Source organism: Leopardus geoffroyi, chromosome C2 (genome assembly GCF_018350155.1).
Source record: "Leopardus geoffroyi isolate Oge1 chromosome C2, O.geoffroyi_Oge1_pat1.0, whole genome shotgun sequence".
NCBI classification, from domain to species: domain Eukaryota; kingdom Metazoa; phylum Chordata; class Mammalia; order Carnivora; family Felidae; genus Leopardus; species Leopardus geoffroyi.
Window position 1 is genome coordinate 140,950,001 of NC_059333.1, and position 12,491 is coordinate 140,962,491.

The 12,491-nt window shown below is 39.3% G+C and overlaps 1 protein-coding gene across 13 annotated transcripts in view; it reads right to left on the minus strand.

The window, feature by feature from the left end:
• THRB (thyroid hormone receptor beta) overlaps window positions 1-12,491 on the minus strand; it is a 388,247-nt gene that overhangs the window by 222,634 nt on the left and 153,122 nt on the right. For all 13 annotated transcript variants that reach the window (XM_045436313.1, XM_045436318.1, XM_045436316.1 and 10 more), the window contains one exon: window positions 1,796-1,867. The gene's annotated coding sequence lies outside the window, so the exon portion shown is untranslated. The remainder of the gene's footprint in view (window positions 1-1,795; window positions 1,868-12,491) is intronic.

A 12,491-nucleotide genomic window follows, 5' to 3' on the forward strand; every position in this document is an offset into this window, starting at 1 on the left:
TGGTTCCACTGTCTATTCTCTGAGAAAATTTTTTTTCCCTATTTTTGTTGATTATTGAACAAAGAAAGTGCTAGAAGGGCAACAGGGTCTCCTGTATTCTGAAACTCTGCATAATGACCTTACACCCCACATAATAAATAGCACACATAGCTTTAAGGAAGTTTACTAGTATTTTCAGTATTTAAGGAAGTTCATCAGTATTTGTGTTTATTAAATGCTGAATTCATTGATTTTTTTTTGCCTCATTTTCCCTCTTTGTTTTCATTTTTTAATGGAGGTAGAATTTATATACGGTAAAAAAGCACAGATGAATTCTGACAAATGCTGTGTAGCCTACACTTCTGTAAAGATATATATTTCCATCACCCCAGAAAATCCCCTTAGGCCCCTTCCCAGTCAATCCTCTCTTTTCCTTGGGGTAACTACTATTTCTATCACCTAGATTAGTTTTTCCTTTTCTAGAACTGTATAAAAATGGATTGATACAGTGTGGACTCCTTAATGTCTTAGTGTCTAACGTCTCATGTCTTAAGCGTGTTATAAAAATCGCCTCTTCATTTCCTTGTCTGTAAGCGGAAGGGATCGCCTCCTAAGAATGGTGTGCAAGGATCCTGAGGAGTTGGAGGTATCCTGGCAGGGGTGAGGGGAGCTGAGAAGTCGGGTGAGTGAAGAGGAAGCTGAAGAGTGGAGTTTGCAGCAACCCTTCTCCCTTTCAGAAGAACAGCTGTACTTTTCCATGGCTTACAAACTGGGGTTCCCTGGGAGATTTCATCTGGGAAAAGGGTTTTGGTAAAAAAAAAAAAATATTAGCGAGCCACATGTCCAGGTGATCCTTACTGATTCTTTCCCCTTGAACATTCTGTAAACTGCAAATAGTGCTTTCTGATAGGAGAGCTTTGACTGGTTCCCTTGAGGGAGGGCTGGGAGACACAGGCAGCCAGACGGGAGGCCCCCAGGGAGGGCCCGGGCACTGAGCACTGTAATATTAGTAGGAGTTACCATCAGATAGCGCCACCCCAACTGAGGCGCCTAGACAATAAGCCAGAGGCCCTGGGCAAGGGGAGGTACAAAGGCAGCATTCAAAAGACCTGACTCTCACAGCCTGCGAGCGTTTCTATAGAGTCCACCGGACCCTGGCCCAGCCGGAATGTCACCTGACAGCCAGAAAGCCATCTTTCACAGTTAGCTTTTAAACTGCGAAAAATAATAAACACAGAAAGGAAAGTGTGGACACAGTCTTAACTGCAGAGGCAGACGGAAACCGTTGTTATAATAACGTAAACAAACTGGGTTCCAAATTATAACCTAGCCTTCCAAACAGGCTGCTGGATATTACCAAACATCTGGGGACCACAGGGAGAATTCAGAGGCCTTGCCTGAGAAACAAGGCGATGTGCACTGCGCCCTACCCCACGTGCTCCAACTCATGGCTTAGCTCCTCCTGACACCTTTTTTAGCACTCCAGGAAATGACAGTCGGAGAGGGTTGCTGGATCTTCCTTGAGCACAGTTTCCCCACCTAACACCTGAAATACGGCTCTTCCCTCTCATGATCCGATTTTTACTCCTCTCACCCTAAATGAATTCTTGCAGCCTTCCTTTTCTCCATTCTGCTTTTCCAGAGAGCCCATTTAATGTTTTATACTTCTCCCGGATACCTACAGAGGTCAAAACTATGTTAAATGGCCACAGCAGCAATGCCACCAATTAGAAGGTAATTCCCCTAGTGCTAAAAGTGACAATTAATCATAAAGACCACGAGTCTGCAAACAGCCGAGTCAAGGCTGACATCTGACCTTCTGATCCATTAAATCACGTGCAGAACTTGGCACCCACACAGGCCGGCCAATGGGAGGAAAACCGCAGATCTGGAAAAAAGGAAATACAAGAAAGTGAATAGAAGTGTTTTATTTTTCTCTTTCTTTCTTCCTCTCTTTCTCTTTCTTTCTTTCTTTCCCTCTCTCTTTCTTTCTTTCTTTGTTTCTAAGTTCCCCAACATTTGCTTAATCTGCAACCGTTCTTCTATGTTTAAATAGGGTCTGGTTTCAGAGTTGTCTCTGATTTTGAATAAATGCAAATAGACTGAGATAAAATCTCATTCCAGATGGTTTCAGAGAAAGGAACTTTAACACAGAAGTTTAGTAACACATTTTAGGCATGGGACAATGTTTGTACATCCCAAAGACCTACTTTGCTGTGGACAGGATTCAGGAGTTTTGGATTGCCAGCCTGGGAAGGTGGCTAAGAGGCCAAGGTGAATCCTAAACAGTTTACAACTTTTGTGCTAAAGAAGTTATGGTTGGTCTCAGAGGACAGTTCCCGGGATAGATCTTAACAAACCGAAGCGCCAGCCATGCCCCGTGGTGAAATGACAGGTTATTCATCAGGGTTAAGTATTTGAGCTTGGAACTACGGAGCTGTCTGGATTGTGTTAAGTGTTATTATACTGGGGACACTTCCCACAAGTATAAACAGATGAAAGAGATGGCCAAACAGACTGTGGCATCTACTTGTGCAGCAGATGATGGCTTCAAGTGTTTGCACAATAAGTGAGAAGCTGCTTTTCAAGTGACCGTGGCCCCGCAAGTTTTCTTGCTGTGGGAGCTTAGAACTCAGAACAGCAGAGCTTAGTAGAACAAATGTCAGGGTTCTCACTGCCTAGAATGGATAAATGCATAATTTTTGTCATATCTTCTTTTTTTTTTAAATTAAAAAATAGAGATCATAGATGTAATCTTGATAACCCCACTTGAAGGCCAGACCACGAATTTGTGTTTTTCTAGCCCACCTTTTTTTTTTTTTACATTTACATACAATATGTGTATCGAGAACAATGAGCAGTGTTTGTGCATATCATCGTAGATGATACAAATCTCTGCATGTGTATCTATCCTTCCACATTTTTGACTCAACATTGTATATGTGTGAACATAACCATGTTGGCCTCTAACATTCCCTGTAGGTGCCACATTGGATGAATATGTGCTCACTCATTGTCTTTTCATATCCCACGTTGATGGCACCATAAAAGCACTCATCATGTCATTAAAATGATTGTTGGGTGTGTGTGGGTGTGCATATGCATGTGCATATAGGTGCATTTCCTCTGTGATGGATTCTGAGCTCCTGGAGATTCTGGTGCGTCTTGTTTTAATACTAGCTCCTCTACTCTATGACTCCATGCAGAAGGGACACTCGGTGTGATAAGAGGCAAAACAAAAATGTTAAAAATTGATTTGCTTATGGTTAATTTCCCTTGTTTTTAAAACGACGGAAGACATTGGGTCGTATTTCGGAAGACTTTGGGGTTGTATTTATCTATTTTCATAGTCTCTGTCCAGTGCTCTCGTCATACACTTTAAATCCCACGCCATCAATATCGCCTCATTGTTTGCTGGAAAATCAGAAAATCTGACAGTGTGAGGCTAAATACCAAGATATTTTTAAGAAGCACGTTCTAAAAGCTTTCTCAAAGAATAAACTGACAAGGCCAGGAAGAAGCCAGTGTTTGTAACTGTTGTGGCTTTATGGTGAATATGAGTAAACAGACACACTCCCCTTGACACTGATATTTAAAAACAAACAGTGCCTTTTGTATGAAAATAATACTGGACTTCGTTTTTTTTTTGAAGGTGTAATTCTGATTTCGATTTTAAAGAATATATGTGATCCTGACTCAGTGAAAACAACCTAAAAATTCTCACATAATGATTCATAATAATAAGCATTTTATACGTAACCTTTATTCAGCACATTTTGTGGGCTGGGTTGTGCTCATCTTTTACCTAATTTCACTTAGTTTAATCCTCCCAATGGTCATATGAGGTTGGTATTATTAATAAGCTCATTTTTCAGATGAGGAAAGGAGAGGCACAGAAAGGTTTACAATTTTTGCCCAAAGTCAAACAGTGAAGACGCAGTTGGCTAGGAATCTCATCCAGGTAGGAAGATGTCATGGACCTCATTCTGAAGTACTAAGAACAGGCCCAGGTTTTAAGATAAAACTGCAGAAAAGAAAATTGAAAAACAGTGTGCCTGCGGTGGCTTCCAAATTTTGCTGTAATACAAACCGACAGTATCTCTCTTATGGTATGCCTCAAACCAAGAACAAACCAAATTAGAGTACTCCAAGGAGACAAATTCAAAGTGATTTCTTAGTGATGAAGGAAATTTAAAGTAGCAAGGTCAAGCCCCAGACCTTTCCAACTTAAACATACCCATTTTTCATTCTTCTTCTCTTTAGAAAACTGGGGGCCATGACTTTGCTCATGGCTCAAAGGAGCCTGCCTGGTTTGTTTACATACGATTCAAAGCAAAAATGAGAATCACTCCCTGGGACAACTTTAGCCTAGAATGTGTGTTCTTTACACATTTTTAATTGGGACACAAATATATTAACAGTGTGGTTGTTTTGTATTTTCAAAAGAATCTGTTTTATAACTGATTCATATTTATATTTGGAATATATTTATTTCTAGGCATGAAACAGTTCATTTTGTTGAGCCACCTGACCTGAGGTGAGGTTGGCACAATTTCCCGTGACTGCTCCAATTAATGGAAATTCAAGGTTAAAGATAAATAAAGTTCCTTTATTTATATACTTGGTTTATTAATATTTATAAATGGTTCCTTTTTTTCAGTCACTAACTATGTACAAATGAGCTCTACAGAACAAATGAGCAAATACACAATTGTATTTTACGGTGAAGTTTTTATTTTAAAAGGGTTAATATGGCAAAAAATTAACATCATCTATCCATCTGTCTGTCTATCTATCTCTTTAGCCTCAGGTCTCCCATCAAACCTTATGAAGTCTGAGATAGACTATATTGCATTATGGCCAACATTCTTCACCCCTCCATGTACCTACCCTTTTGTCATGTAACTTTGCACTAAGGAGGCTGTATCTACCTTCCTGTCCCCTTGGATTCTGGCTTTGGTCATGTGACTTGCTCTGGCCAGTGGAATGTTAGCAGGTGTGCTGCTTGTAGAAGTATGAAAACACTCTTGCTTTGTTTCTGTGTTCTCTCTTGCTCCTCTGTCACGGCCATGAGAAGATGCCTCAGCTAGCCTGTCATGGTTGAGAAACATGGAATGAACTTGACTCGAGTCAGTCGTCCCTGACAAGGCTATGCTGGATCAACCTAGACTAGTCAAGTAGCAGAAGTACGAGAGCCCAGGCAAGATGAGCAGAACCATCCAGCTGACCCAGAGCTGCCACCTATGCAGGAGTGGACCCAGCCGGAAGCTGAAGAACCACCCAGCCAACTGAGACTCAGCTCAGACCCACGAACTTATAAATGCCAACTGTTTCTAACCATTGAATTTTGAGGTAATTTGTTACTATGCCAAGCAACCCCATTCAATGCTAGTGTGTACTAGACAGCTGACCAGGACATTTGCCTGGTTCCCTCAAAAAAAAAAACCCCAGGGGCGCCTGGGTGGCGCAGTCAGTTAAGCGTCCGACTTCAGCCAGGTCACGATCTCGCGGTCCGTGAGTTCGAGCCCCGCGTCGGGCTCTGGGCTGATGGCTCAGAGCCTGGAGCCCGTTTCCGATTCTGTGTCTCCCTCTCTCTCTGCCCCTCCCCCGTTCATGCTCTGTCTCTCTCTGTCCCAAAAATAAATAAAAACGTTGAAAAAAAAAATTAAAAAAAAAAACCCATAGGTGCCCACATAGAAGATGGTTTAAAATTAAGTTATTAATATTCAGCAAATATCCACAAAATGTCAGCTGTATCAGTCAAGGTTCAACCAGGAAAATAGAACTCGGTCTGAGTATTTAAACAGAAGGATTGCAATGTAGCAAACTCATTACGCAGGTGAAGGAAAAGATGTAAAGGCAAATGGGAGAAGGAGGCATCCAGGAGGTGAATGATTGCAGGAAATCCTGGAGTTCAATGGAGTGTTAATACTGGAACACAGGGGCAAAGGTCACCCAGCAAAAGCTCAAAGGGCGTCTCTAGCTGGACCTGTGTCTCCCTAGAGGAGAGACACAGACTTCATCCAAGATACTGTCTGAGGCAGAGAGTGTGGGGAAGAAACACCGTGGCTTCTCTCTTCCTTCAGTTTTCCATTCTCCCTCCAGGGATTTCCAGGGTTGAATCCAATCGGGGGCCAACTGACTCAGGGACCCAGAAAGCACAACCCTCAGGGGCAGCCTCTCAGTAATATGAGAGAGGGGTTTGAGAGCAAAGGGGTAAATACAGCACCATGATGTGCAAGACGCTACACAAGGTGTTACTCAGGGCTGAAGGCCACATCCACAAAAATGCTGAGAAGCAGAAAGACTGGGCTTGACGGTTAGAAGTGACCCGAATAGGTAAAAGTGAGGGACAGGTAGGAGCGCCTGTGGAAGTGAAGTGTAAGAAGTATTGGGGGAAATAGCAGGCATTCTGGTTTGGCTTAGAAGGTTGTGTATTTGGGAGGAGGGGGCAGGGGTGGGGAGGGGACGAGGGGGCTACAAATTTGAGAGACTGAACAAGCCTGGATTCCAATGCTGCAGATGGGATTTCTGGTCTAAAGGCGGCAGGAAATAAGATGGTTCTAAGCAGAGAGTAACATCATCCAAATTGTGTGTTAGGAACATTATTCTGATAGAGATTTGAGGGATAGAGATTGGAGGGAGACCGCTAGACAAGGGGTTATTACTTAGGTGTAGACCTCAGGGAATTCCTAACCCTCCGGAACAAATGGCAGAAGTTTGTGTAAGCCTTCAGTTTTTTGAGAGACGGTATGTAGCTTTCACATGGCTTTCAGCGGAGCCCATGACCCTTGACCCTATCAAAAATTGTAAGCACTTGGGGCGCCTGGGTGGCTCAGTCGGTTGAACATCTGACTTCGGCTCGGGTCATGACCTCATGGTCCGTGAGTTCGAGCTCCGCGTGGGGCTCTGTGCTGACAGCTCGGAGCCTGGAACCTGCTTCAGATTCTGTGTCTCCCTGTCTCTCTGCCCCTCCTCCACTCATGGTCTCTCTCTCTCTCTCTCTCTCTCTCTGTCAAAAATAAACATTACAAAATTAAAAAAAAAATTTGTGAGCACCAGCAGCAGGAAAAGATCTAGAAAGCTCCTATAATGAAGATCTTTTAATGAAGATAAAAAATGAGACAGTGGCAGTGGTAATGGAAGGAGCAAACAGACAAACATTTATGAGGGACTATCTAAACAAATAATCCAGATGAGTATGAACAGAAATAAAATGAGAGATGCTAAAAGGTTTAACTCTGGGCTGTATCTGTCTGCTATTCCTTGCCCTCCCCCTACAAAACAGAGAAAAGCAGTCCATGCTTCCAAGTTACCACCTCTGTTCATCAGAGATATCACTAATCAAATGTAACGTTTCCTTATTGCTGAGCCCAAACCCCATCTCCAAATCTTTCTCAAATAGCACCCTAGGCACCCACTGCCTTATTCTAGAACAACTGTTTTTGTTCATTGTATCGACTGTTATATAATTTCAGAAGGATGAAGTACCAACCAATGGATATATTTGGCAGAATGTATTATATACTGATATGATCTGTGTATACATATCATACGCATATTTCCCACACTCGGGGAAACTTATATACAATTAGGCCACTAGCGAGATCTTACCCAAGATCATGAGTCTACTTGGTGTTCATTGAAAGCAATGAACACAGATTCAAATAAAGCTGAATTGGGAGGGGCAAAAAAAAAAAAAACTTTGATACACAAAAACTTATTTTATTATGAAATTGTCAGCATGAAGTTTTGAAATTAGCATAAGCCATTACAGTCGACTACTAGTAACTTCACTGTTAAATTCATAACTCCAATCACAGGCAAGTAGGTATATAGCATTATCATGAGCCATCCTCTTGTCAAACTCTGGTGACCTTTGGCTCGGTATTTGAATGGCACTATGGTGGTTTTCTCACCTTGGGGTGTTTTCTAGCTGACATTTGAAAAGAGGTATCCCTATCAGAGTTGCTTTCTATATAGGACCATAATAAAGAATATTCAGATAAGCCAAATTTTTTTCTACCTGGAGTTTTTGTTTGTTTTTTGTTTGTTTGTTTTTTTTTTTAATTTTTTTAACGTTTATTTATTTTTGAGACAGAGACAGAGCATGAATGGGGGAGGGTCAGAGAGAGGGAGACACAGAATCCAAAACAGGCTCCAGGCTCCAAGCTGTCAGCACAGAGCCTGATGCGGGGCTCGAACTCACGGACTGCGAGATTGTGACCTGAGCCGAAGTCTGCCACTCAACCGACTGAGCCACCCAGGCGCCCCTGTTTGTTTGTTTTTTAAGGAGATAGAAGTTTATTGAATACACTGCATAGGAGCAGCAGGCAGGACAGCAAAGGAGAAACCGTCTGCCCTTTTTCTACTTGGAATTTTGATCAGCGAGATTATTACTATTCCTGCCAACATGAAGACTTTCTCTGCTCCACTCAACCCTAAACCCCAAAGTTCTATCTGTTCAATGCCAAACAACTTTTGGAAATTTGCCTATATACAGAAATACTCGGTCCAGGCACCTGGGTGGTTCAGTTGGTTAAGCGTCCAACTTCGGTGCAGGTCATGACCTCATGGTTCATGAGTTGGAGCCCACTTCGGGCTCTGTGTCTCCCCCTCTCTGCTCTGCCCCTCCCCCGTCATGCTCTGTCTCTCTCTCTCTGTGTCTCAAAAATGAATAAACATTAAAAAAATTAAAAAATACTCCGAGGAAAAAAACCCCATCTCTACATGTAAACATTCCTGGCAGTAATTATTTGACCATGACCCACAATAAAAAGTATGTTTTAATCTGGAACACATGTACATATATAAAGATGTATACGTGTATATCTAACTAAAACAAAAGTTCTGCAAAATAATATTCTTACTTGTATGTTGCATTTGGATATTTTCTATTCCATTCAACTCTTATTCTATTCTACGTTATATACTATTTCATTAAAGAAACGTTAGTAATGACCTGCTAAATTGATTTCATTGCTCTCCAATAGGGCACAATTCACAGTTTGAAAAGCACTACTGTAGCAAAATGACTAAAGTACTCTAACTTTATTCACCGATGTAAACATATTCACAAAAGACCAACCCTGAGCAACTGCAGGGGAAAAAAATCTCTTGGCTCTCTCCCTAGTCTCCTGGATGAAGCCAAGGTTTGCTGGGCCAACTTTTGTACTTCGTGGTTGACAATGACTGCAAACTGAAAGGCAGAGATCAAATCCTCACTCTCCTTCTCAACACATCTCTTCCGCTGGGTAAATTATACTGTGCAAGTATCAAGCTATTCAATTTTGCTGTCATTTACTGTTCTTTTTCCAACAGCAATGGAAACACAGGATCGGCTTACTCTTGTCTCTCTTTGGTAGAATTAGATTATTCTCCCTCCTGCCCTCTTAAACAAAGATGGCATTCATCACTCTGAGAACCACCCCCGGAGGATCTCCAAACAAAGCATGGCAGGGAAACCGCTACCCATGAAGGAGCAATAGCAGAATCTGGGCATTGAGGTTGTCAGTCCAGATTATATACCAGAACGAACTTTGTAGCGATTCTTTTGATTGAGTGAACAATTGTAATTGGAGCAACATAATTAACAGTAATAACAAAGAAAGAAACAATAAAAGGCTATATATCTCCAAATCCAGTGGTGTCTACTAAAAGAAAGTTATTTATTAAAAAAAGTAAAATCCATTTTCTCTTTCTAAAAGAAAAAAAAAATACTACAAAATCATCATATCAAAGATCCTTTCGAGGCTTTCTTGCCCAAACTCTGGTATTGGAATATTCTTTCTTCCATGTGACTTCTCTGACATTCATTCACCTTGAAATTCATCTGCTTACTGTGTACCCTCCCCACACCCTTACCCAGTACTAGTAAAACATTAATGCGTGTGTTAAAAGCCACAAGTTTTTCAGGTTCTTTTATTCAGGAATTCTACTTCTCAGAATTTATCTTAAATAAATGAGTATGGCTATATACAAAGCTAGAGTGACAAAGATGTTCATGCGGGGTTGTCTATAATGGCAAAAGGCTCGAAGGGTACAATTAATTGCCAGAAGTTGTAAACATTGGGTGGGTGGAGTATTGGTGATTTAAATTTTAGTCTGTATGCCCACCTATATTTCCCAAATTTTCCAAAATATAAATAAAATAAAAGGTTGAAAGTAACACATCTGCGCTTAAGAGTGAGACACTGATGAATCTCCAGGTAGAAGATCTTCACCAAGCCAAAAGATGCGCATGTTTGATCCTGCCCTGAGATCAGTTCCTCAATGGTAAAATGGGAATAATAATGCCCAATTCATAAAGTTGTGATGAAGAGTAAAATCAATAAATCAAGTACTAAAATATGTAATGTGCTTACAGCACTGCCTGGTACATATAAGCACATAGAAGTGTTAGCTGGTGTTGTTATTATTTTACTGGTGCAAGAAATTGGAAGATATCTTTTTAGTTCCATGTTGAACCTAATACAAAGGACCAGGAAAAGATGGGCTTGTTCCAAATGCTCTCAAAGTTATGCTCTGCATTTGGGGAATAAAAACACGGCATAAAGAAACTTTTGGTGGCAGTAAATATGTTAATTACATTGATCGTGGTGATGTTTTATCAGTGCATACATATGTCAAAATCTACCAAATTGTATATTTTAAATACACTTAGTTTATTTTATATCAGTCAGACCTCAATAAATCTGTTTAAAAATGAAGATGACATTGAGACTTTTTCAGATAAGCAATCCTATGAGAATTTTCCACCAACAGACCAATACTAAAAAATATGTATATATTAGGGAGAAGGAAAAAAATCCAGGCGAGAGCTTGGAAATACAGGAAGGAATGATGAGCAATAAAAATGGTAAATATGCAGCAAACATAAATGCATATTAACTCTTTAAACAATAATCGCAATTTCTTGTAGTTTAAAAATGTATGTAAAATTGAACTATAAGCAATAATAATACAAAAAGTAGAAGGGATAAATGGAATTAAAACGGTCTAAGTCTCTAAAATTTTCTGGAAAATGGTCAGTCACAATTTGTATTATGCTCTAATAAAATAATACAATTTGTAATTTCTAGTATAAGCACTAAAAAAGAGAGGAAAAGAATATATGACTAACAAGCCAATTGAGACAAAATATTTCATTAATTCAAAAAGGAACAAAGGAGAAGTAAAGAAACACTAAAGAGCTGGGGAGGAAAAAAAATCAAATAGTACTATCATAGGTTATAACCCAAATATATGAGTACTTTCATAAAATACAAATAGAAGAACACTTCAAGTAATATACATGTACTAAGTTAAAAAAATGCTGTTTTAGTGAGACACACTTTGGATATAAGGACACAAAATTTGAACGAGAAAAAGGATTTGAAAAATACCTATAGCTTATATTAATATCAGACACAGTAAACTTAATGATAAGAGATATTGCTAGAGACAAAAAGGAAAATTTCATAATGATAAAAAAATCCATAGGAAGACAAAAAATCTAAAATCTGAATGCTCCTGAAGCAAGTCTCAAAATATATAAAGCCAACATTGCTAGAACTAAAAAAAAAAGTAAGCAAATCCACAATCTGAGTGGGAGATTTCAAGGTATCTCTCTCGGAATTGGTAGAACATTCTTTTTTAAAATGAATTAGGATAATGTGATTAATAAATTTGCCTTAATCTATTTAGAACATCGTGGCCAACAACTACAGAATGCACAGAATACACATTAAACAATTACCAAAATTTACTATGTTCTGGGCAATAAACAAGTCTGGAAAAATTTCATAGATGAAAAACCATATAGAATACATTCTCTAACCACAGAGGAATTAAGCTAGAAATTAATAATAAGACAATAACAAAAAAAATCAAATATGTTTGAAATTATGCAATATACTTCCAATTACCCCATGGGTTAAGGTAAAGCACAATGAAAATTAGGCAATATTATAAACTGAAATATGAAGAAAACATGACATATCAAAATGTGTAAGCTGCAGCTAAAAATGTCCTTGGAGGAGAATGTATATACTTAAATGTATCTATTAGAAAAAAAGAAAGCCTGAAAATTAATGACTTAAGTATCTATCTCGTTGTCATAAAAATAACACCAAATTAAAGTCAACAAAGTAGAAGGAAAAAATAATAATTAGAAAATACGATATGGAAAGCAGAGATGTAATAGAGAAAATACCCAAGCCAAAAATGTCTTCTTGGGAAATGCCAATAAAATCCATAAGCCTGTAGCCAGGTTAATCAAGAAAGAAAGAAGGAGGCAAAAAATTGCAAATATGAAATGAAAAAGGGAAATCACCATAGATTCTACAGATCTTAAAAAGATTAGAGGATATATGAACACTTTATGGCAGTATTTGAAAATGTTGATGAAAGATAAACACTAATAAACTATTTATCCAAATAGGAAAATAACAATGCAAATGTGAATAGTCATATCCTTTAAGAAACTGACTTTTGTACTTAAAAATTTCCTCACAAAAAATTCTCCAATCCTG